The sequence below is a fragment of the Marmota marmota genome, unplaced genomic scaffold, assembly GCF_001458135.2.
Source record: "Marmota marmota marmota unplaced genomic scaffold, marMar, whole genome shotgun sequence".
Lineage (NCBI taxonomy): Eukaryota > Metazoa > Chordata > Mammalia > Rodentia > Sciuridae > Marmota > Marmota marmota.
Genome location: NW_026000249.1, coordinates 6,532,438 through 6,559,816, shown reverse-complemented (window position 1 = coordinate 6,559,816; position 27,379 = coordinate 6,532,438). Strand labels below are relative to the sequence as shown.

At 38.6% G+C, this 27,379-nt stretch overlaps 1 long non-coding RNA gene across 1 annotated transcript; it reads right to left on the bottom strand.

Moving 5' to 3' along the window:
- Positions 1-2,842: 2,842 nt before the first annotated feature.
- On the bottom strand, positions 2,843-18,517 carry LOC125614107. The gene is made up of 3 exons (XR_007344743.1): positions 18,007-18,517; positions 14,025-14,029; positions 2,843-2,852 (listed from the first exon to the last, which is right to left on the bottom strand). It is a non-coding gene; the product is annotated as an uncharacterized LOC125614107 (long non-coding RNA).
- Positions 18,518-27,379: the final 8,862 nt, after the last annotated feature.

Below are 27,379 nucleotides of genomic sequence, written 5' to 3'. Positions count from 1 at the left end.
TATATATATATATATATATATATATATATATATATAATATATATCAGCAGTAGAGCACTAGCCCCCTAGCCCTGCACATGAGAGGCTCTGGGTTCGATCCTCAGCACCACATAAAAATAAATAAATACAATAAAGATATTGTGTCCAACTACAACTAAAAAAGTAAATATTTAAAAAAAGATTCTCTGCCCGGAGAACTGGCTGACCTGGTGCAGTCCGTGTGCCTTGTAGAGAGGGCACTGGGCTCTGCAACCAAGCAGCTGCTGCCCTGTGAGACGGCCTGCAATGAGAAGCTGGGCAAGTCAGTGGTGGTCAAAGTGAAAATTCCAGAAGGCACCATTCTCACACTGGATATGCTTACTGTGAACGTTGGTGAGGCCAAATGGTATGTGCCCTTAATCTGGTGGGCAAGAAGGTTCTGGTCACTATTGAAGACAATGATACCATCTTGGATGAATCAATAGAAAATCATGGCAAAAAAATCAAGTCGATAAAAAAAAGTGCCATTCTCTGAAGTTTTTTTAAAAAAGATTCTTTATATTAAATTCTATTTAAATGATAAATGTGTCATAAATGTGACACCCATGGCTGATACAAGCCTGAAAAGTAGAAAATACCAGACAATATAACTTATAAATAGAGATGCTAAATCCTAAATAAAATTTTGTAAGCTCAGCAGCAAAATAGTTAAGGCACAGCCTGTGGCCATGACATAAACCATCCTGGTGGAGTAGGCCTAATTCACGAAATCATTAATTTATTCACTAATTTAATATATTCCTATATATATATGCATACCCATGTTTATAGCAGCACAATATAGCAGCCAGGAATAGGGAGGGTACCCTACCCCCCAAAATAAAATCAGAGTCTTTTCCTACTGGAGTTTACCATCTGAAAGGGAAATCTGATGTTGCTTAAACAATTACACAAGCACATACTCCATGACAGCTTTCAATAGGGTATGTGACAGGGTCAGGGAGGTCAGGGAAAGATTAACTGAAGAAGTAACACTTGAACTGAGATCTACAGCATGCACAGATAGTTTTCCAGGCAGAGAGAAGGGAAGAGAGGAAGTCATTTGCTAGGAGAGAGCATAGGTTAATAGGCGAAAGAGGAAGAGCCAAAGTGCCAAGAGTGGAAAGAGTGAAAGGGAGTGATCTGGAAGAGTCTGGAAAAGTAGGAAGGGGCCATGTCATGCCACAGTCTCTGGGCATGTCGAGGACTTTTACTTTCACTTGAAGCTATAGTAATCAAGGTAGTGTGGCACTGGTATAAGGATAGGCATATATATCAATGGAAGAGAATCGAGACTCCAGAAATAAATCCAAACATCTGTGGCCAATTGATTTCTGACAAGATGTCAATACCATCAAATGGGGAAAGAATGGTCTCCATAATAAATGGTGCTGTGATAAATGGTGCTGTGACTGAAGTCAGGCCTTCACCTCACACCATATTAAAAAAATTAATACAAAATGGATCATGGACCTAAATGTTAAAGCTAAAACTTTAAAACTCTTACAAGAAAATAGAGGAGTGCATTTTTATGACCTTGAATTAGGCAAAGGGTTCTTAGACATAATACCAAAAGCACAAAAAACTATTAAACAAACAGTTGATCAACAAACTTTTCTCAAAAGAAGCACAAATGGCCAAAAACTATATGAAAAATAGTTTAACATCTTTAACTATCAGGGAAATGCAAATCAAAACCACACTGAGATTTCATCTCACTCTAGTTAGAAAGGCAAGCAGTGAGAATACAAATAATATGCTGGGTGTGGTAGTGTATGCCTGTTATTCCATTGACTTGGGAGGCTGAGGCAGGAGGACCACAGGTTTGAGGCCAACCTGAGAAACTTCGAAAGACTCTGTCTCAAAATATTTTTTAATTAAAATTAAAGAATACAAATAAATGCTGGCAAATTGTGGGAAAAAGGAACTCATACACTATTGGTAGGGTTATAAATTATCACCACAATGGAAACCAGTCTGACATTTTCTTTTTTCTTTTTTTATTTTAGTCTGGCATTTTCTTAAAAGACTAGGAATGAAACCAACATATGATCTAGCTATAACCACTCCTCAGTATTTATCCCAAAGTACTATAGTTAGCATACTTTAGCAATATATGCATACCCATGTTTATAGCAGCACAATTTGCAATAGTCAAGTTATGCAACCAAAGTATCTGTCAACAGATGAATAAAGAAAATGTTTTTTATATATATTACACACATAACAGAGTTTTATTCAGCTATAAAGAAGAACAAAATTGTGTCATTTGCAGGAAACTGGCTAGAACTGGAGAACATCATGTTAAGTGATATAAGTCAGACTCAGAAAGTCAAAGGTCATGTTTTCTCTTACATGTAGAAGACAGGAAAAAAGGGAAAAAAGAAGATCCCATGAAAATAGAAGGGAGACCACTTGGGTAGAAAGACATTAGGGAGAGGGAGAAAGGAGGCAAGGGGAGTTACTGGGAAATGAAATTGCTCAAAGCATATCATGTGCCTGTACAAATACACCACAATGAAACCCACTATTCTATGTAACTATTATGGACCAATAAAAATTTTTATTATTTTTTTAGTTACAGATGGACACAATACCTTTATTTTATTTGTTTATTTTTATGTGATGCTGAGGATCTAACCCAGTGCCTCACATGTGTTAGGCAAGCGCTCTACCACTGAGCTACAACCCCAGCCCCACTAATAAAATTTTTTAAAATATTTATTTATTTTTAGTTGTAGTTGGACACAATACCTTTATTTCACTTATTTATTTTTATGTGGTGCTGAGGATGGAACCCAGGTTCTCGCACAATTGAGGTGAGCGCTCTACCGCTGAGCCACAACTCCAGCCCAATAAAAAAAATGTTAAGGGCTGGGGATGTGGCTCAAGCGGTAGCGCGCTCACCTGGTATGCGTGCAGCCCGGCTTCGATCCTCAGCACCACATACAAACAAAGATGTTGTGTGCGCCGAAAACTAAAAAAATAAATAAATATTAAAAAAAAAAGAAAGTAAGTGTATACCAAAATCAAACAACTAGAGTATCTACACTAAAAAAAAAAAAAAAAAAAAAAAAAATTTAAAGAATTGGCAAGTTGGACTTCATCAGAATTGAAAATTTTGCACTAAGGAAAGTGCAAAAGATAATCCAGACACAGGAAAAATATTTGCAAGTCATATATCAGAGAAAGAACTTATATCTAGAATATATAACTCTTTCAACTTAATATAACATGGAGCTGTAGCTCAGTAGTAGAGTGCTTGCCTAGCACGTGCGAGGCACTGGGTTCGGTCCTCAGTACCACATAAAAACAAATAAATAAATGAGATAAAGGTATTGTGTCCCTCTACAACTAAAAAAATATTAAAAAATAATAATACAAAGTCACTGGGCGTGGAGTCCCATGCCTGTAATCCCAGCAACTCAGGAGGCTGAGGCAGGAGGATCAAGTTCTCATCAAGACTCCGCAACTTAGCCAGACGCTGTGTTAATCAGCTTCATGTCACAGTGACCAAAACACCTGACAAGAACAACTTCGAGGAGGAAGAATTTATTTTTTATATTTGGTACTGGGTATCGAACTCAGGGGCACTTAACCACTGAGCCCCATCCTCAGCCCTTTTTTGTATTTTATTTAGACACAGGGTCTCACTGAATTGCTTAGGGCCTCACTAAATTGCTGAAGCAGGCTTTGAACTTGTGATTCCCCTGCTTCAGCCTCCTGAGCTGCTGGTATTACAGGTGTTCGCCACTACACTTAGTGGAATAGTTTATTTTGGCTCTTGGTTTCAGAGGTTCAGTTCATGGTCAGCCAACATCATTATCTTAGCCTGAGGTAAAGTAGAACATCATGGTGGAAAGGTGTGGCCTAGTAAAGCTGTATAGTTTTTCTGGGAAGCAGAGAGGGTTCAAGGTGCTAGGGACAAAATACAAACCCCAAAGGCATGCCCCCAGTGGCCTACTTCCTCCAGTCACACTCTACCTGCCTACTGTGACCACCCAGTTCAGTAATCCTTTCAAATTACTAATCTATCAAGTGAATTAGGTTATAGCTCTCATAATCTAATCATTTCACCTCTGAACATTGCTACATTGTATATGAGCTTTTAGGGGACACCTAAAACTCAAACCATAACCTTGTCTCAAAATAAAAATAAAAAGGCCTGGGGATATAGCTCAGTAGTAGAGCTCCCCTGTGCTCAATCCACAGTACTACAAAAAATGGAGGAGGGTAGTAGGTAGTCGGTGGTTAAGTGCCACTGGGTCCAATTCCCAGTACTGAAAGAAAAAAAAAAAAACAATGGAAGTATTGCTATGAATTAAAAAAAAAAGGGATGACAGCAAATTTTGGCAAGAATGTGAAGAAATTGGAAACCTCATACTTTGCTGATGGGAACATAAAGTGGTGCAGCTGCTTTGGAAAATGGTTTTCACTGTTTACTTTTAAATTAAACAAAAATTTACCATTCAACCTAGTGATTCCACTCCTAGATACATTCCCAAAGTGAAACAAAACATGTCACCAACTGGTGAATGGATAGACCAAATGCAGTATTTTGAAGTACCATTCACTGAGGAAAGCTGGATAAATGTTGTTTCTTTCCCTTTATTTTACCAGCTTTAAAAATAATCATTTGGTTTCCCAACATCCACCAAAATGACCCATGGATTTAAAAAAAAAAAAAATTTCTGGTACTGGGGATTGAACCCAGGGGCACTTAACTACTGAGCCACATCCCTAGCTCTTTTTATTTTAAGACAGTGTCTCATTAAATTGCCGAGTACCTAAATTGCTGCCTTTGAACTCAAGATCCTCCTGCCTCAGCTTCCCGAGATGCTGGGATTACAGGCTTGCACCACCACGCCCACCTCAATTGATTTTGAGTAATCATCATGACTTCATTAATTGAAGCATATTTAATTGCTGTGACCAGCATGGCCAAATTAGCAGGTTCCGACGAGGGGTGAGGGGAGATTAGAAAAAATAAAGAGTCACATACGCAGATCTTGAAGATAAAGCTGGGGTCAGGTAGAGCACTGCTCTCTGATAGGGAAACAGGTCTAAAGAATTACACCAGCAATCTTTATTATTATATGTCTCATTAATTAGATTAAAGACTACGCAAGTATTATTCTTTGTATTCATGAAAGTTAGCAACAGTATGCAGGTATTTCCTCAGTTACATTCTACAGTTGCAATGTGCAACCTTAGGAGCATTGTGCAGCTCTCAAGAAGGCCCATTGTTTAAAGTTACTAATTCACGGGCAGATTCAGGAGCAGCGGAATTGGTGAAACATTGTGGTTATCTCAGCAAGGAAGTTCCTTCATTCCCAGGAACTGAGTGCCTGAGAGCAAGGTCAAAGCCGATAAAACTCTCCCAACAGAGTCACCCCATGGAGGGCATTGCCATAGCAACCGGGCATCCTACACCTTGGCACAGAAACTTTCCCAGTCACCAAGCATGCCACAGCCATGAAGTCATCAGGGACCCCAATCTCAGGCACTGGTCTCCCGATTAATCACTGTCACTGCTCTCCACATTTAATATTTAGCTTCTAGTCTTAAACACTTTTAAATTAATACATATTCATATAAAATGCTAAAATGAAAAAAAAAATCACCCATACGCCTATGCACCAGAGGTACCACTGTTAACATTTTGGTTTATTTTCTTCTAGTCTCTTGTAAACATTTTAGCATTTCTTCAACATATATGTGAACAACTACCGTGTACATGTACTCTTATATATTTTCAAGAAAAAGCTAAAAATGTACTAGAGAAAGAGCTAAAAGCCAGTGACTGATCTCCCAAGACCTCAGAGTAGGGGTCCTTTTATCTTACTTCACAAAAATATAATTTTTCTATGAATACTGTGCTCCAGGAATGAGCAGTCTAGGAGGAAGAATGTATGAATAAAAAATAAATAAATTTCAAGGTAAAAAATAACATAAGAATTCTAATGCAAAAAAAGAGTCCATGTATAATGGCATAATTTGGCATGAACATTCTTTATATAGAGAGTTACGAAAATTGTGCTGTGAATGGATAATTATGAATGTAGTGCATTCCACTATTGTCATGTATGTAAGAAATTTTTTAAAAGTACTAGGGAAAGAAAATTCTATGGAAGAGGAAGGAGAGGTGATCTTTGCTGACCATATCACCTTCCCAAGATGCTGCCTTCACAGGCTGAGTCATCTCTGTTCTGCAACATCTTATGTTATTATGATTATCCAAAAAAGAAAAAGACTCTAGATCAGCTCTTCTCCTTGACCACACGTTAGAATCTCTGGGGTGCAATTCATGATCTTATGATGCACCATGGACCAATTAAGTAAAAATCTGGGAGCCAGGACTCAAGTGTCAGCATTTTTGAAACTTTCCTAGGTTTATGTTATATGCATATATGAATATGGCATAATGAATCCTGCTATTGTGTATAATTATAATGCACCAATAAAAAATAAATATAAAACATAAAAAGATGCACCAAACCTAACAGCAAAGAATTTCAGAAGATTGCCATGGCAACAGCAATAGGATTTGCTATAATGAGATTCACTGACTTCTTTGTGTAATTGATCCCTATCCCTATTAATAACATCATCTGTGTTGGCTGAATACTTTTCGGAAGCGTGTTTCATCTTGGGAATTACTGAGCAAGAGAGAGTTTGAGAAGCTCATAGAGCAAAAATTCACCTATAAGAAAAAAATCCCCCAGGTGATTCCAACAAGCAGCCATGGTTCAAAGTCAACCAACTACAATTGTATTCAAAGTCCTATGTATTCAATGTCCTGGCATTGTGGCACACACCTGTAATCCCAGCAGCTTGGGAGGCTGAGACAGGAGGATCATGAGTTCAAAGCCAGCCTCAGCAAAAGTGAGGTGCTACGCAACTCAGTGACACCGTGTCTGTAAACAAAAAATACAAAATAGTGCTGGGGATGTGGCTCAGTGGTAAAGTGCCCATGAGTTCAATCCCTGGTACCAAAAAAAAAAAAAAAGTCCTATGCTAAATTCTAGCACTGTAAAAACACATAAATTGTGTGCCTGTATATGGAGGTACTTTGATTATTAATAACATGCTCCTCTTACATGAAGTAATTTTTCCTTGAAAATGTCTGTCCATTCAAACAATTAAACAGGTTGTTTGTCATTTGAACTTATAACTGTTTGTACCTTATTAATTGCCTACTCCATCAAAGCTAGTATATTTGAGATATAAATGGGAACTGCAAGTTCAAAGCAATCCAAAAGTTAATGATTTATTCTCCTCTTGTTATTGTAGAAAGATGACTATTTGATAACACTCATGTTTATTTCAAAAACAAAGGAGAGGGGGCCAGGGCTGTGGCTCAGTGGTAGAACGCTTGCCTAGCATGTGTGAGGCGTTGGGTTTGATCCCCGGCATCACATCAAAATAAACAAATAAATAAAGGTTAAAAAAAATCCTACTTTAAAAAAGAGTAAAGGAGATATCTGCTATAAAGATTCCAACTTCCATTTCCTTTATCTAGAATTCTAAAATTGTAGTTACCTTCTTCAAGGTTTTTATTTGTGAAATAATTTCAGACTTACAGAAAAGTTGTAAGAATAGTAGAAAGAATTCCCATATATCCCCTTTACTCAAATTCATTTAACATTTTGCCACATCTGCTTTATTATTCTCTAAGACAGATAGATAGTGTAGATCAAAGAGTATGGCATAATGAATCCTGCTATTGTGTATAATTATAATGCACCAATAAAAAAATAAATATAAAACATAAAAAGATGTCCCTTTACCCCCTAAATACCTCAGAGTGTACTTTTCAAAAATAAGAATTTTCTCTTACATAACCATAATTCAATTACAAGAATCAGGACATTTAATGTTGATATCATACTATTTAAAATCTACAGTTCATAGTCAACATTTTCCAACTATGCCAATAATGTCCAAGGCTGGACCCAATCCATTTGTATACATGGCATTTGGTTGTCATGTCTCTTCAATGTCTTTTCATCTGAAACAGTTTCTCAACCTTTCTGACCTTTCTTGACATTGATGGTTGTGAGGAATATGAGCCAGTTGTTCTACACTACAGAAGGTCCTTTAATATGGATTTGTATAATAATTTCTTTTGATCAGATTGAGTTGTGCATTTTTGATGGGGATATACATAAAAAACCTTGTATTCTTCTTGGGTTGTCACACCAGGAGGTTCTGGAAGTCAGAAGAAAATTCCTGGTGCTTTACAACCATCCAACGTACATACAGGCTTCTTAGCTTTGTCTGCTCCACCCCACTAGAAATGTAAAGCCATGAGGATAGGCTTTTTTGTCAGTTTTGTTCACTTCTGGATCCCCAGTACCTAGAACACGCCTAGTACACAGAGCTCAGGAAATGTGTATATGTGTCTGTGTGATAGAGAACCAGCCAGACCCACAGAAGCAGAGGGTCAGAAACAAAAATAAAAACGTATAAGGGTGAGATCAGATAAGGTTGAGAGGTAGGTTGAAACTAATTTCTCTCTGTGAAGCAGCTTTTTAGTTTTGATTACATTCCATTTATTGATTCTTGATTTTACTTCATGCACCTGGCTAAATTTTTTAGATGTTCTTAAAGAGGGACCACAAACTTCATAAACTTCAGGGGCACTCGACCACTGAGCCACATCCCCAGCCCTATTTTATTTAGAGACAGGGTCTCACTGAGTTGCTTAGCACCTTGCTTTTGCTGGCTTTGAACTCGTGATCCTCCTGCCTCAGCCTCCTGAGTTGCTGGGATTACAGGCGTGAGCCACTGAGGCTGGCTCAACCTCTGTTCTTTAATATCAAGATGGAGAAGTTGGATTTAACCTTGGAAACAACTAGGAACCATAATAGGATTCTGGTAGGAGAATGAAATAATCAGATCTGTACCAAGTGGTGGTTTGCTGGATGAAATAGGGGCATAACAACTCTTGAAAGCTAACTGAAATTTTAAGAAATTATACAAGGCTCTTGATGTTATGTCCATAGCTTGAAATCAGCCATTGTGGAACTATTTTTTTTTTCAACCCATGGGTGCTGTTCCACTGAGCTATATCCCCAGCCCTTTTATTTTTTATTTTGAGACAGGGTATAAATCACTCTCTGATAGATCAGAAGATGCTATTTAGAACAGCATCTTAATGCATCTGCTAAAAAGTCCCCAAATCAAGCACTGGTTTCCATCATAGGTTTCCAGGGACTAGCTGATATATTTATTAGCAGTGTCAGTTCTCAATAAATGTTAGATGATTATATCTGGCTTAATGACTACCAGTGACTTTGGACCAGTTACTTCATCTCTCTGAGTTTGCTTCTTGGTTTACAAAGTGGGCATACTAATAACCATCTTTCAAGTACATCGTGCATTAAACAAGATGGGTATGTAAGTATGCCAGGCACGGAAACTAGCCAATAGTGGGAATATCAATGTTAGTCTCCTTCACGTCTTAAGTTATTGCTATTATTCATTTAGATGCCATCTTGGTAAAGCCTTTCAGAAAAACCACCTTGCTATAGAGTACAAAGTTCAAAGACTTGTGCAATTCAGTATGGTATCCACTAGTCTATGTGGCTATCTAAATTTGTAATAAAATTAAGTGAAATTAAAAATTTAGGGCTGGGGGTGTAGTTCAGTGGTAGGGAACTTGCTTAGCATGAGTGAGGCTCTGGGTTCTACCCCTAGCATGGAAAAAAAATTCATTTCCTCAGTCACAGTAGCTACATTTCAAGAGCTTAATATTCGGGCTAAGGTTGTAGCTCAGCAGTACAGCGCTTGCCTAGCACTAGGTTCAATTCTCATCACCACATATAAATAAAATAAAGGTACAGTGACAAATAAAAAATATTTTTAAAAAAGAACTTAATATTCATGCATGGCTGTGGCTAGTGATTGATATGCTGGGAAACAAAGGTACAGAACATTTCCATCGTCGCAGGAAGGTTCATTGGACAATGCTGCTCTAAACTAGTAAGAGTTTAACACTGCTCTTGTTTTTCTTTTCCTAGCTCAAGTATGTCCCAACATTTTATGCCAAACATACATCACTTGACTAATGTATTTGTGCGCCCTCCTGTGGCGAGAGGTAGGAACGAGTGTTCGTTTACTGGGGTGAAGCTGTACATTTATAAAAGGGACATCTTAGAAATCTTTAACAATCTCACACTGGAAAGAAAGGTGACATGATATAGTGTATGCATACCGAACTCTATAGAGATTACTAAGGAAAATATGTTTGAGAAGATTGTACCACGTAATGAAATTATTTCTATATCTCAATATTTTGTGAATTACCTACACTTGTACCGTAAAGACATTTAAACAAAGGATGGAACTATATAGCTCTTTAAAAGTGTGGCCAGACAAGGATTATTCAACAAATGACCCACGGTGCCTGGTAGGTAGCTGGCAAAAAAAAAAAAAAAAAACCCAAACGGGTACCTACGGCTCCCTCTATGGAGAGTAGAAGGGCTAAACTGAGACTCCACTTCCCGCTGCATGAAGGGGACCCCTGTTTTTTGTTGCTGGGCCCTCGGGCCTTACAGGCCCTCCCTTAAACAGCTGACACCTAAACTCAGCCTGCCTGTTTTCTGAGCCCCAAGGTTTATGCTCCACCTCCCCCACCCCGTTTTCACGCTTGCGCAATAAAAATGGAGATCGTGGCGCAAGGCGGGGCTTCCCGCGGAGCAGTGGGCGCTGGAGTGTTGCTGTTGCCAAGCCTCTAGGCCACAGGATGCTGGGAGCCTGGGAGGCCCTGCGACAGCTGACGCTTCTGCCTGGCATTCCAGCCTCACTAAGGGCCCCTTGATATTGGCGGGGAGAGCTTAATCTCGTTGTAAAAGTTTATTTTCTTAAGACAATATCAATATGTCACTTACACATCCGCACACACACGCACGCGAAAAATCTTAAAACACAGAGAAATACAAAGAAAAAAAGATCACACATAATCCTGCACCCAAAGAGAAATCACTTAACTAATATAGCTAAATATAAGGCCCTCTTAAACATAGTGGTATTTCCGCCGACTCGGCTTCAAAAGACACGTAGTAATCAGTGCACATGGCCAAAAAGAAGCTTCCTCCTGGGGTCTGGCCCTGAGGTCAGGTGCAGCTTCCGGGTCCTTTCGTCACGCAGAGCTTGCTTAGTGCAACAGCTGGATTGAGCCCCTACGTGTGTACTAGGGTCAGTACATTGTCTGGGAGGAAGTGCCAAGTCACATCCCTCCTAATACAGCTGAAACTCATCAGTCAGGGGTTTCACAATGAATGTTTTTGGAAACCAGGTACACGCTGAACCACTAACTTTCCGAATTTATCTGAGCTCACTGCATTCCAGGGAGCAATTACAGTATTGCTTTTTCTCTCTTTTTTTTCCCCTCTACTGAGCTATAATTCACATACTATACATTTCACCCATTTAAAGTGTAAAAGTGACTAGCTTTTTAGTATATTCAAAATCTAATTTTAAAACAGTTACATCCCCCTAAAAGAATCCTGGACAAATCACCAGTCACTGCCCAATTTCCCCCAAACCTCCCAACTCAGTCAATCACTTATCTACTTTGTGTCTCTGGATTTGATCTATTCTGGCCATTTCATATAAATGGAATCAGATAACGTGCTTTTTGTGTGCCTGGCTTCTTTCGTTTAGTATAACGTTTTCAAGATTCATCCAGGTTGTAGCATGTATTGGTACTTTCTTTTTATCACAAAATAATATTTCATTGTATGGATATACCACCTTTTATTTATCTGTTTATCAACTAATAGACACTTGGATTGTTTACAATTCTTAGCGACTGGGAACACTGCTGCTATAAACATGTATAACTTTTTGTGTGAATTTGTTTTAGTTTCTCTTGGGAGAATTGCACTCAAAACTTTTTCAGGAATTGCTAAACTGTTTTCCAATTCTGCTACCCCATTTAACATTCCCATCAGCAAGGAATAAAGGTTCCAGTTTCTTCACATTCTCACCAAATTTATTATTGTCTGAATTTTCTTAAATATTTATTTTTTAGTTTTTAGGTGGACACAATATCTTTATTTCATTTTTTTATGTGGTGTTGAGGATCGAACTCAGCGCCCCGCGCATGCCAGGCGAGCGCACTACCGCTTGAGCCACAACCCCAGCCCTTGTCTGTATTTTTTAAATATATTTTTAGTTGTATTTGGACATAATACCTTTATTTTATTTATTTATTTTTATGTGGTGATGAGGATCATACCCAGCGCCTTACATGTGCTAGGCGAGCACTCTACCACTGAGCCACAACCCAGCACTGTCTGTATTTTTTATTGTAGCTATCCTTGTGTGTGGGAAATAGCATCTCATTTTGGTTTGATTGACATTTTTCCTTTTTATGTGCTTTTTGGCCATTTGCATATCTTTTTTTCCACATTTTTAAACTGGCATATTACAGTTGTACACAATGGTGGATTTTGTTGTTATATCCATACATACACACATTATAACAATATAATTTCACTAATATATTTGTACACATTTATTGGAGAAATGTATATTCAGATCCTTTGCCCATTTTTATATTGAGTTATTGAAAATTTAGTTTGGTGACTGTCTTATATTATTGGGTATACAGAGATGAACCATATACATATTCACTTATAAAAAACAGCTTTCACCTAGGAAGAGAATAAATCATGAATGTAAATTACTCCAAGTATGAGAGGTATAGATAAAATGTAGAGTGCTTGCGTTGCATGCAGGAGCCTTGGGAATTCAATCCCTAGTACCAAAAAGAAAAAAGAAAGAAAGAAAAAAGATTATTTACACATATAAAGCATGAGGCAAAGCTTCCACAGAGATATTGCCATTTGACCAAACTAAGGTTCTCAGCCTCAGCATTGTTGATATTTGGAGATTATTCTTTATCATGTATGTTGAAGGATATTTACTAGCATCCCTAACCTCTACCTCCTAGTTGCCAGTTGTTCCCAACCCCGGGTTATAACAACCCAAAATGTCTCCAGGCATTGCCAAATGTCCCCAGGGAAGCAAAATTTCCCCTAGTTGAGAACAATTGAGTTAAATCTTTATATGATTTTTTATACCAGTCTCACTAAATTGCTTTGACCTCAAATTTGCAATCCTCCTGCAACAGCCTCCTGAGTAGTTGGGATTACTGGTGTGAGCCACCACACCTGGCTCACATAGTCATTTTTATTGGTCACACAGTATATGCCATGAATAATTTACAAATTATGCACCTAATACCCTATAAATGCACATTCCTGCTATTCACAATTTTCACTATATTTTTATAAAACATAACTTTTAGAAGGGCTGGGGCTGTGGCTCAGTGGTAGAGCGCCTGCCTCTCACGTGTGGGGCACTGGGTTCAATCTTCAGCACCACATAAAAATGAATAAAGATATTGTGTCCATCTACAGCTAGAAAAATATTTTTTTAAAAACATAACTTTTAGAAAATACATCAGCTCCTTAAAGTAAATAGCTACATCCTGTTAGACTTTCTTTTTTTTTTAACTATAGAAGTTATACATGTGAAAAAAAATTCAAACAGCTTGGAATAAGCCTTTATCTTTCAATCCCACTACCCAGAAACAGTCTACGGTATACTGGTTTTAAATTTTTATATTGATGCAGAAGTGAAATGGCGAAAATCTCCTGTTAGTGCATTTTTATTCTACATGTGATAATTTGGTCTTTTTGCTGCAATATTTCATCTGGACCTCTTCAAGCCACATTTTTCAAACCACCAATATTGGCTCATTTGTGGAATCAAATTAAAAGGTCGTCATGGCAGCACTTTTAAAAAAATGAAATAGTACAAATCAGATCAGAGTGTATTAACATAAGGAAAAGTACTGCTTTATGAGAAATTTGTTTCAGTATCAGATAGATAGGATAGATAGGCAAATGTAAAATGTATGTTTACTGTGGTTTGCAACCAAGAAAACAATTTAAAACCCACTACTATAAGCTATCTATCTACACACACACACCTCCTTTCTAGAATGGGAGTAAATTGGTACATGGGGAAGTCTCTTCTTTCTTGATTAAAATAGAAAAATTAATATAACATAAGCAAAAATACCTTATGTTAACAGCCACTCTGAGAAAAACAATACTAATTTTTATATAGTAATAAATAGTATTTAGTGTAAATTTAAGGTCAGTGTTCCATCTGAGCAAGTTGCCCTGACTCCTCATTAATTAATCTAAAAAGAATCAACCACAAGGGGCTGGGGGTGTATCTCAGCTGGTAGAGTGTTTGCCTTGCATGTGTGAGTCCCTGGGTTTGAACCTCAGTACCATGTAAAAGCAAACAAATAAAATAAAGGTATTGTGTCTGTCTACAACTAAAAAAATATTAAAAAAAAAAAAAAGAATCAAACACAAGCCAGGTATGGTGGTGCACACCTATAACCCCAGCAGCTTGGGAGGCTGAGGCAGGAGGATTGCGAGTTCAAAGCCAGCCTTAGCAACTTAGTGAGACCCTGTCTCTAATAAAATACAAAAAGGAACTAGGGATGTGGCTCAGTGGTTAAGTGCCCCTGTGTTCAATTCCCGGTACCAAAAAAAAAAAAAAATCAACCACAATGCCTTTTCACATTTACAATTTAAAGAACATTTAAGTATACATTAAGGTATTTGCTAATTGTTTCAGTCTATTGTCTTATACCTCTTTATCCACTCAGTTTTACTCATTAAACATCATCACCAAACATTTATGACTGTCAGGGGTCGAGGGCATAGCTCAGTGGTAGAATGTAAGCCCAACATATACAAGGCCCTGGGTTCAATCCCCAGCACAGCAAAAATGAACAAACAAAAAACATTTATTATTATGACTATCTGTAGGGAACATTGGGCATGGTGGCTTATAAAAATGTTGTACGTTCCCTCGCAACAGGAAGTTAGAGTGGCAGAGTTTATATGGCCATGATGCTCTTGAATAACTTTTTATTTCATATCAGGATAACACAACAAGGTCCCTGTGACCAATTTATATTATTATTTAAATTTGTGTTTTCAGTTAAGACTAAATTATTGAGCTGTTCAATTACAAGATATGGCTAATGAGTTCACTAAAATCATAATATAATTAAGATTTCCCCCAGAGTTAGCATATTTACTCTAACTTGAAATCATATTTTCTGGGCCACTGAAGCCCAAATCATAGATGAATATGCAAAATGACTTTCAAACTAACATGAACAGAAGCCATTTGATAGACATAAGAAACAGCTTTTCCCAAAAGTTTTTTACTTTTAAGAGCACCAAAAAGATTTGCTAAAGATAAAATGTTTTAAAATTTTGATTGAGTCTATTCTTTGCCAGAACACCCACAGCCAAATGATGCTAGCTTGGCCAATATATCAATGAAATCATTAAAAGTCTCATGGCAGGGACATAGAAAAATAATAAGGGATTGGGGTGGGGCTGTGTAGCTTAGTGGCAGAGCACTTGCCTTGTACGTGGGAGGCACTGGGTTCGATCCTTAGCACCACATTAAAAAATACACAAATAAAATAAAGGCATGCTGTTCATCTACAACTACAAAAAATTTTTAAAAAGAAAAATAACAAGAGATTAAAAGGCAATTTAAGGACTGGGGCAGTAGCTCAATGGCAGAACACTTGCCTTGCATGTGTGAGGCACTGGGTTTGATCCTTAGCACTACATAAAAATGAAACAAAATAAAGACATTCTGTCCATCTACTACTACAAAATTTTTTAAAAAAGACAATTTAATGCCTACTTTATAGGGAAAGGATTTCATTCCAAGATCTAGTCCTACTCCTCATTTCAGAGATGAGGAAAACAAGGCTTAGGCTTTTTATTTATTTATTTGTACCAGAGATTGAACCCAGAGGTGCTTAACCACTGAGCAAATCCCTAGCCCTTTTTTTGTATTTTATTTAGAGACAGGCTAAATTGCTTAATTCCTCGCTTTTGCAGAGGCTGGCTTTGAACTTGTGATCCTCTTGCCTTAGCCCTGCAAGTCACCAGGATTGCAGAGACATGCTAGCAGCCTGGCTTGGAGCATCTTTTCATATGCTTATTTGCCATCTCAATCTTCTTTAATAAGGCGTCTTTATCTTTTGTTTTTGGTTTTTGGTGCTGGGACTCTACCCCAGAGCCTTAGACAAGGTAGGTAAGCATTCTACCACTGAGCTATATCCCAGCCCCTCCTTTGCCCATTTTTTAAATAGGGTTGTTTGTTTTCTTATTTAGTTATGAGAGTTGCTTATATATTTTGAACACCAGTCCTTTATTAGATAAGCGTTTTCCAAATATTTTTCCCAGTCTGTAGCTTGTTGTCTCATTCTCTCAACAATGTCTTTTGCAAAGCAAAAGTTTTTAACTTTGATGGAATCAAATTTATCAATTTTTTCATGGATTGTGCTTTTGTGTTATCTCTGAGGAGACATCATCGAACCCAAAGTCATTCAGATTTTCTCCTATGTTATCTTCTAGGAATTTCATACTTTTAGGTTTTACATTCAGGTCTTTTATCCCTTTTGAGTTAATTTTGGTGAAAAGTTGTAAGGCCCACATCAAGATTCAACTTTTTAGTACTTGCCTAGCATACAGGAGGCCCCTGGCTGGATCCCCAGCAGTTGTATGTAAATGTGATTTGTTGAAAAAAAAAAACTTTCCTTCATTCATTGAGTTGTCTTTGCTTGCTTTTGTCAAAGAGGGTGAATTTTTTTTTTTTTTTTTTTCCGTTGGTGCTGGTGATTGAACCCAGGGCCTTATGCATGCAAGGCAAAACACTTTACCCAACAAAGCTATATCCCCAGTCCCAAAGAGGGTGAGCTTTTTAGCAACATATCCAGGTGTTCTTTTTTTTTTTTTTTGCAAAGAGAGAGAGAGAGAATTTTAATATTTATTTTTTAGTTTTTGGCAGACACAACATCTTTGTTTGTACGTGGTGCTGAGGATCGAACCCGGGCCGCACGCACGCCAGGCAAGCGCGCTACCGCTTGAGCCACATCCCCAGCCCAACATCCAGCTATTCTTTTCATGTCAGTTCTTTCAGTTTAGTGTTAAAGGAAATTATCTCTGGAGTCACATGACCTGGTTGTTTAAGCATTTCAGAGACAGGCTATGAGATTGTGGGCAAGTTTCCAAGCCTCAATTCCCTCAACTGTATAATGGGTTTGATAATAATAATGATTAATAATGATCATATTATTATTAATATCGTGAGACAAATTAGTATAGTAAAGCATTTGGTACATAGTAAATGTTCAATAAATGTTAGCTCCCAAGTAGCTCAGACTACAGCCATGTGCCATGGTACCCAGCTTAAAGCATGTACCTTACCATGAAACTACATCCGCAGCCTAGCACACTTTTTTTTTTCAGTACTAGGGATTGAACCAAGGGGTTCCCACATGCTAGGTAAGTACTCTAAAACTGAGCTATACCCCCACCCCGTTTTTATACTGATACAAGATCCTGCTAAATTGCCCACGCTGGCCTTGAACTTGTGGTCCTCCTGCTTCCCCAGTAGCTGGGATTACAGATGTGTGCCACCACACCTGGCCATACATACCATTTTGGGGGTGGGGGGAGGTTACCAGGGATTAAACTCAGGCACTCAACCACTGAGCCACATCCCCAGACCTCTTTTGTATTTTACTTAGAGACAGGGTCTCCCTGAATTGCTTAGTGCCTTGCTTTTGCTGAGGCTGGCTTTGAACCTGAGATCTTCCTGCCTCAGCCTGGCATAACAGGTATGCACTACCACTCCTGGCTTAATCTTAATTTTTTTTGTGTGTGTGTGAAAAAGCTTTTTTATTCTAAATCAAATTAGTTCACCAATCTAATCATAACAATGCTCAACATTTCCCATTTTTGGCAATTTCTATCACTCTCAATTTTTGGTAAATCTGCCCTGTGTTCCCAGCATCTTCGAACCCATGGCCCTCAGCAACCATTCCAGAAAACAAAGATGATCTAATTATACTACCTGTTCTTAATTTCATCTAGTAAGTTTAAAATTCTTTCTCTACTAAGAATCATTAATAAAGTGTTCATGCTTCTTATGAAAGGCTTGACATCATACAATGCTCCTGTTTGTTTGGAAGCAAGAACAGTTTTCCACTCTAGTCTTCATCATATAACTAATGTTAAAGGGGAAAAAAGGAAGATCCATATTTCTTGTTTTTTTTTTTCCCAAACCCTGAATTTCTTCTCAATTTATAATGAATGAAACACAAAATCCACATTTCTTAGTGGAACTATTTTTTCTTATTTGAGGTTTTTTTTCAGATCCTGAATTTCTTCTAAATCTACAATGAAACAACCAGTGGATTGAAAACATTGGTTCTGAGATACACCCACTCGGTAATGAGAAAGTCCAATTCCAACTGGGGAAATTTACCTGAGTCCCAGCCTTTTCAGTTTAACATTACACCTACTACCTAGAAAAATAAATCCAAGTACCCATCTGGGTTGAGAAAAGAGTTACTTGTGAAATCTTAATTTTTAATTAAAAAATTTGAGGTGATTGTAGATTCATATGCAGTTTCAAGAAATATTATAGAGAAAGTATGCTTTCCACAGTTTCTCACAAGGTAACATCTTGCAAAACTATAGTATCATATAAAAATATTACAACCAGGTTATCAATATGATACAATCCATTTCATCTGATTCTGATTTCCCATTTTATTTGTACTCATTTGTGTGGGAGTGCTATACAATTTTACGACTTGTGTGGGTTCATGTATCTACCACAACAGGTCAAGATACTGAACAGTTCCAATACTAAAAGCAGAAGGATTTTTCAATTTTCCCTTTTATAACTACACCCACCTTACCACACTGTCCCAGCCAAACCCTAAAACCTGGCAGTACTAGTCTGTCCTCCATTTCTAAACTTTTGTCATTTCAGAAATGTTACATGGCCAGCAGTGGTGGCACACACCTGTAATCCCAGTGGCTCTGGAAACTGAGGCAGGAGGATCACAAGTACAAAGCCAGCCTCAGCAACTTAGTGCAACCCTGTCTCAAAATAAAACATGAAGAAAAGGGCTGGGGATGTGGCTCAGTGGTTAAGCACCCCTGGGTTCAATCCTGGTACCAAAAAAAAAAAAAAAGTTGTGTGAATGGAATCATAAAGTACATAAACCTTTGGAATCGGCTTTTTTTCTTACTTAGCATAATTCCTTGGAGTTGCATCCAAGTTGTTGTGTATCAAACAACAAAAAAGTTCCATCCTTTTAATTGTTGAGTAGTATTTTTGGCATATATGGATCACAGTTTGTTTAACCATTCACCAGTTGAAGGACAAGTTGATTTCACTTTTGGGCTACTACAAATAAAGGTGCTGTGAACATTCATAGATGTATTTGTCATTTTGTTTTGCTACTAGTATAATTTGCTATTAGTATAATTTTCCTTCTGATTGATTATTCTCATATGATTGGTAATTTTGCAAATTAAAAAAAAATAGTTGTAAGTGGACACAATACGTTTATTTTAATTATTTATATGTGGTGCTGAGGATCGAACCCAGAGCCTCACATGTGCTAGGTGAGCACTCTACTGCTGAGGCGCAACCCCAGCCCAATTTTGCAAAATTTTCAAATAAAATATGTTGGCTTAATAGATCTATACATTGGAAATATGTACAATTTCCCTTAAGAGATTTTGAAGTATTTTTTGAATTATATAATAAATTTCTAATTTCTCTTCTAACTCTTTTATTTTTATTTTTGCACTGCTTGGAATTGAACTCAGGGCCTCACAGTACTCTCTCACTCAGCTATATCCTTAGCCCACTTCTAACCTACTCCAAAAAGCAATTCTCAGTAGGAATTTGTAAGTGACTTTACAATTACAGATCCTTTAATGACTATGATAGCTTTACATCAATGGCCATTTCCTCTTTGTAATAATCATACTGAACAATTTTGCTGTACCTCCTGTACCTCATAGATATGTACTGGGAGACAAATTTTCCAATCAATATACCCATATGCCATCACTAAGGGCCAGAGAACATGTTGTAGGTTTGAATTCTGTGCCTTTAGGTCTTTCAGCATAGTACAATAATGATGTAATTTACATTCAGCCATAGATACATTTAAATGTTCCAATTTACTAGGGAATTCTATTTTCAAAAACCATTCTTGAGGGCTGGGGATGTGGCTCAGTGGTTAAGCACCCCTGGGTTTATTCCCCAGTACCAAAATAAAAACAAAAAGCAAAAGACAAAATGTTGTTTCAAAAACCATTACTGATCCTCTTAAAAGTGAAGTGTGTTTTTGTGCTGGTTATTTACCTGCTGTCTATGCTGATCTTTTTTATTCCATTCTGTGGTGCTAAGGGTCACAAACTGCTTTTCCCAAACTCCCATGCAGAGAGTTTTCCTTTTAGGTCCTATCAATGGAGGGTTCTGTTGGGAGACTGGAAGAAGAGAGAAGGGACTACTTGTTGCCGGCTTCCCCCAACAGCCCCTGCCCTCATGGCTCCAGCCTCTACTTTTTTGCAGCCTTCCCAGCATTAGCACCAACCAGCTGTACCTTCCTTGGTGGTCTGAGCCTAAGCCTAACAGTATGTGCCTCAGACATATGATCAGTGGCTATGGGGAGTGCCTCCAAAAGATTTATACACACCACCAGCCGGGTGAGGTAGCTGCTTTTTGCAGTTAGTATTAGTTCTAGGGGTACAGGAAGCAGTTACAAATGTCAAATATGTGAGTTTTCTATCTCTTCTTTCAGCTTTCTAATACCTAGGTACCCAATTCCTCATTCTCTTTGAAATACTTAGCATGGCTTCTGTTTCCCAGAGTAGCATAGCTTTTTTTATACAACTGCAAACCAAATTCTGCAATTTTTAAAAAATTTTATATTTTTTGGTACTGGAGATTGAACTCCAAGCACTTTACCTTGAGCTATATCCCCAGCCTATCTATCTATCTAGATATTTGAGATAGGGCCTCACTAAGTTGCTTAGGGCCTCACTAAATTGCTGAGGCTGGCCTGGAACTTTTGATCCTCCCGCATGAGCCTCCGGAATTGCTGGGATTACAGGCATGCAGCACCATGCCTGGCTGCAAATTTTTTTAGTATCTTATCTATATCCTCTCCAGCTAAGGGTCACGTCCCTTATTCAAGACTATCTGTGGCTGAGTTAATGACTTGGAGAGAGAATGGGATAAGGCTAGGCAAATATCAGAGTTATTTGGTAAAAAGCAACAAAGGGACTTGGGGTAACTTAAGCAAAATATGGCATCTTTGTAAGGATGTGATGAGCTTACAAAATCAAAGGAGCAAATTTGGAAAGTGTGGAAATCTGAATCATTCCAGAGGTCTAGGAAGCAGGAAACAGTGGGCTGCACCACTTGGGTGCTTCCCCAGCATACTTGTATGGAATCCATATTCCAGGAAAGGTGTGGCCTGCTGGGGTCAGGTCCCTACCCTTTGGCTGGCAGAGAGCAGGACATCCTGATGGACAGTGCTCCCAAACCATAACTGGTTGAAAAATAGTTCACCCAAAAGAAATGTAGCATACTGTTTCCTGGAGAAAGAAAAATTGGATGGTGACTAGGTATGATAACAAACTTTCACTATAGTGAACTTTAGAAGAGGTCTTCAGTTATAAATAAGAATGCATCAGGGCCTGGTACAGTGTTGCAGGCCTGTAATTCTGAGGGAAAGCTGAGGTAGGAGGATTGCATGTTCAAAGACAGCCTGGGCAATTTAGTGAGACTTTGTCTCAAAATAATAAATAAAAAGGGCTGAGGGTATAGCTTGGTAGTAGAGAGCCCCTGGGTTCAATCCTCAGTAATGCAAAAAAAAGAATGAAAAGAATGCATTGGCCTGGGGGTGATGCTCTCAGTGATAGAGTGTTTGCCTATCATACACAGAAGGTCTGGGTTTAATTCCCAGTCCCCCATACCCCACAAAAAAAGAGAAAACAGAGTGCAATGTAAATAATATGCTTAGGGTAAAGGCTCACAACAATGTTTTTAAAGGTTCTACAGTTAGGAGAAATAAGCTTTAATGATATATTGCACAGAATAGTGACTAAAATAAATAATAATGCATCTTATATTTCAAAATTGCTATAAGAGCCAGATGTGGTGGCATATGCCTATAATCCCAGCAGCTTGGGAGGCTGAGACAGGAGAATCCTGAGTTCAAAGTAGCCTCAGCAACTGCAAGATACTAAGCAACTTAGTGATACCTTGACTCTAAATAAAATACAAAATAGGGCTGGGGATGTGGCTCAGTGGTTGAGTACCCCTGAGTTCAATCCCCAGTACCAAAAAAAAAAAAAGAAAAAATTGAAGAGTAGATTTTAAATGTTTTCATCATAAAAAAGGAAAGTATCTGATGTGATAAATTTGTTAACTAGCTTGATTTAATCATTCTACAGCATAAACATATCAAAGCACCATGTTGTACTCCATGAATATATGAAATTATTTGTTAGTTAAAAATAAATTTAAGGAAGGTTTGTTTCAGAACTGGGAATTGAACTCAGGAGTGCCCTACCACTGAGTTACATTCCCAGCCCTTTTTATTTTTTATTTTGACACAGAGTCTCACTGAGTTACTGAAGGTGGCTTTGAATTTGCCATCTTCTTGCCTCAGCCTCAAGTAGCTGGGATTACAGGTGTACACCCACAGCAAAAGGAGGTTTTACATATAAAACAATTTCATCTCTGCTTCTGGGTTGGGCCAAGCCCAAGAGGAGTTTCTTATTCATTAGATTTCATTTGACAAATATTTATTTACTACGCCCCAGTGACTCTAAGTCTAAGCCCCAGTGATTCTAGCCTAGGTCATTTCCTTTATTCACTGTCACCAATGTGGAGCTTGTGTGGCTTAACATTAACAGCTAGCACGAAGGGGTAAGTTGGCCTTTTAAAATCCAGAGGGACACTTCACAAAAGTTAAATATTAATGCATTTACAAATACAAAACAATTATTTCACTTTACTTAATATCACAATAGTAAATGAAAAAGTAAGTTCAAACAAGTACAGTGTATTTTCTATTACAGTATTTTCCTTTAACTCCTTGCACATTACATTAAACAGTATTTAAGTACTTAGTATTCAATCACACTAAGACAACTCTTCTCATTTGTATTACTCCTCTACCATTTCTTTATATATTTTTTCTAAAATGTATGGCCATTTTGGTTTACAAAAGTAATGTGTTTCCACTGGATAAAAATTTAAATAGAGCAATATATGAAGAAATAATCATTTTCTATATATCAGTACCAAGAGACAATGGCTATTAACAATTTAGTAAATTTTCATTTTCTCCTAATGATTTTGATGAAAAACAATTTGATAAGAAACAAAACTGATATTTTTTGGGTGGGGGGAGTACTGGGTATTGAACTCAAGGGCACTTGACTACTGAGCCACATCCCCAGCTCTATTTTGTACTTTATTTAGAGACAGGGTCTCACTGAGTTGCTAAGCACCTTGCCATTGCTGAGGCTGGCTTTGAACTCGCAATTCTCCTGTCTTAGCCTCCTGAGCTGCTGGGATTACAGGCACCACCATGCCTGGCTAAAACTGGTATTCTTTTTTAAAGTATTTTATTAGTTATTAATGGACCTTTATTTATTTATTTGTTTATATGCTGTGCTGAGAATCAGACCCAGTGCCTCATGCATGCGAGGCAAGCGCTCTACCACTGAGCTACAACCCCAGCCCCTAAAACTGGTATTCTTTATGCTCTTCTTTTGTGTGTATAATTTGCAGATTTTCTGTAATGAACTTTGTTTTTCTAGAAAAACAAAAAATAAAGAAATGTATCAGCTGGGCCTGGTGGCCCACGCCTGTAATCCTAGTGGCTCAGGAGGCTGAGGCAGGAGGATCAAAACTTCAAAGGCAGCCTCAGTAATTTAGCAACGCCCTAAACAACTTAGGGAGACTCTGTCTCTAAACAAAATATTTAAAAAGGGCTGGGAATGTGGCTCAAGGTTAAGCGCCCTGGGCTCAATCCCCACTATGAAAGAAAGAGAGAGAGAGAGAGAAAGAAAATGTATCCAATAGCAGGATCTCTGGATGTCTTATTCATCCATATGTCTCCAATTCCCAGAACAGTACTTAACACACAATAGATACTCCAGAAAAATCTTTTTTGAATGACAAAGATTTTTGCCCCAGAACTGGTGAGATATGGTTGCTAATGAACAGAGTCAATGTGCAGCTATGTACCAGTATTCTTTCTTTCTACAGTTAGGAGAAATAAGCTTTAATGATCCATTGCACAGAATAGTGACTAAAATAAATAATAGTAGTTTGTTCTAACACACATGCTATCTAAATACAAGACTGAATTCAAATTCCACTTCTAATACTCACTTGCTATGTGACGTTAGTAAGAAACATCACCACCCTGCCTCGGCTTCCTATCCGATAAGCACTGGTCCAGGCACTGTGGGCACAACAAAACTAAAATCTTGCCTGAAAACATTTGTAGTCCAGTATAGAGGAACAAACACTTGTCAGGTGGTGGTAAATGTTATGAAAAACAAAACAAAACAAAAATAACAAAATAAAGAGGATGGAAAGCAATTACGTGTAGAGGCAGATGAGGACATGTTATCTTATAAAGGGTGATGGGGGAGAGCTAGAGGTTTTAAAAATATCCTAATGTTTTTCGAACTAATGTTTTTCGAAGTTGTAACAAAATGTAATCATGAAATCAGTTTAGAGAATGGTCTGTATTTTTTAAAAATGGAATAAAATACCAGAGTGCATCACACAATTAAAGATCAGCACTTCTTTGTATAACTTGTTTCAATTTATATGCACTGTGCACTAATCTGCAAAACACCATCAGGCTTGGAACAAGCAACCTTGAGGTAAGCAGTCTTGGGCAAAGGTACCTCAACAGGGTTAAGGTACCTTGGTTAAGATAATCCATGCCTCTTGTGCACACATATTTGTGCCTTACTTAATAGACTTAGCAGAGTACAGGAGAGACAAAGAGACAAGCACAGAAAAAATGACCCCCCCCCAAAAAAATAGAGAGACCAGAGCTGAAGAGAGAAATGCAAACAAAACTGAACCATTAAGTAATCCAAGAGAGAGATTTCTTATTATATTTTTACACAAAAAAGCACCTGATGGGGGCTGGAGCTGTAGCTCAGTGGGCAAAGTGCTTGCCTAGCCTATGTGAGGCACTGGGTTCAATCCTTAGCACCATATAAAAGTAAATAAAATAAAGGCATTCTGTCCATCTACAACTACAAATTTTTTTTAAAAAAAGCACCTTAAGAGGAAAAAACTAAAAGTTACAGAAACAAAATTGACAAATTCAATAACAAAAAATCCAAAGCTAACAAAATATTCTGTACATGGTATTTTCAGATTAAGTATAAGACAGATAGTACATGAATCCTCTCATACATTCCCCAACTAGCTGGGCATGGTGGTGCATGCCTGTAATCCCAGTGGCTCAAGAGGCTGAGGCAGGAGGATCACAAACAAGTTCAAAGCTGGCTCCAGCAATTTAGAGTGCCCCTAAGCAACTTAGTGTGACCCTGTCTCTAGATAGATAAAATGTTAAAAGGGCTGGAGATGTGGCTCCATGCGGGTTCAATCCCTGGTATCCACCCCCGCCCTCCCTCTCCCCCCCAAAAAAAAGAAATTCCCCAAATATCTGCTCCATGCATACTTTATTCTTTGGCCCTAAGTGAGGTAGACAATATAGAGAATCTAAAGCCATATTGTCTGAAATGATTTCTTTCTTCTCAGTCCTTTAAACGTTTAATATGTTTTGGAAATCATGTGTACCTATCAGAAATGAGTAAACTATATTAAAGGGAGACAGGAAATCATCTCCCAAGTCTTCTCTTGCTGAGTACATTAAGTTCTCTTTGAAGCAGAACTGTAGGACAATTATTCTAGAACAAGGTGGACAAACTGCAGAATTTCGGCCAAATTTAACCCACATGCTTTTGTATGGCCCTCGAGCTGAGAATGATTTGTACATTTTCGAGTGGTTGAAAAAAATCAAGAGAATATTTTGTGATCCGTGAAAAGTATATGAAGCTCAAATTTCAGTGTCTATACTTTTCCTGGAACAGGGCCAGGTTTTTCACATTGTCTATGGCTGCCTTTGCGCTATAACACAGCGGAATGAATTAGTTGCCCCCCAAACCTAAAATATTTCCTATCCAGTACCTTTTAGAAAAAGTTTGGCAACCAGTGTTCTAGAATATGAGGACTGTACGCTGAAACACCCTTGTAACTATTTTCCCTCTCCAGCCACCCCCTCAGCGTTAGTCACTAACAGGATTCCAGGACCTAACATGGAGGGAGGGCATTAGAATAATGAATTGTATTGAAGGGGAAACCAGAGACACAAGACAGTAAGGTTTCTTTGTTAAGGAACGTGACTAGTTGTGCCACAGACTAGGGAAAGGTCTAGGTTTGTTTCCCGATCACAAAAGTGGGCATCATAGCGGCATCTGCACAGCTGCTTTTAAAGAGCATGAAGGCACTTGGAAAAGTATCAAGGCAGCAAATGTTCCGGGGGTGCTTTTCCAAGGGGAGCCTGGATGCAGACTGCGGCTCCCTTTCCACGTAGACACCTCGGCCGCCTCCCACCACCTCATCCTGTATGGTCTGACCCTCGATTTCTTCTATTCCCCTTCTGGCCTTGCTGCCCCCTTTCTCCCCACCTCCCCCCACCCAGCCCCTCAGGAGCTAAGCTTCTGGGCTGAGCGGACTCAGGTAAACCGTCAGGGTCAGCCCAACCTTGTTCTTTCCAGCTTGGGGTGGGCTCGCCCTGGAACCCTTGCAGGTGACAAGAATGACTCAGCAGGGACCAGGGCCCTGGCCGACGGGAACACCAGTGCAGGAGCAAAATCCCTGAAGCCAAAAGGCCGCAAACCAACATTTTAAGGTCCAAACGTGAGAACAAATGAAAATGTAATTTAAGTCAGCTTCAGGCTATCAGCGGCCTGGAGGCCTGTACTATCATAGGCCTCACATTGAGCCTAATGAGGGTGGCCAGGCGACCAAAGGCAGAAAACGCCCAAGGCCTCTGCAAAAGGTCCCCTTTGCCTCAGACAAACACGGCCTTGGCCTGACCGGGCCCCAGGAAAGGCTGGTCGTCTGGATGGGAACATTTGCGGGGTGCAGAGAGTTGCACGTCCGTGATTATGGGGAAGATTTTGAGGGCACAGTAATCTCTCGAGAATAGGAACCATTTTCCTCTCTTGCTTTGAGATTTTGCTTGGCTAAGCGGCTGCAGCCTCCCTGCCCCCTCCCAATCCCACCGCTGCTGTTGCTGCTTCGAGCAACCACGCCCCGCGGGCCCCAGGGCTCGCCAGCCCAGGGATAGCGGCCCCCG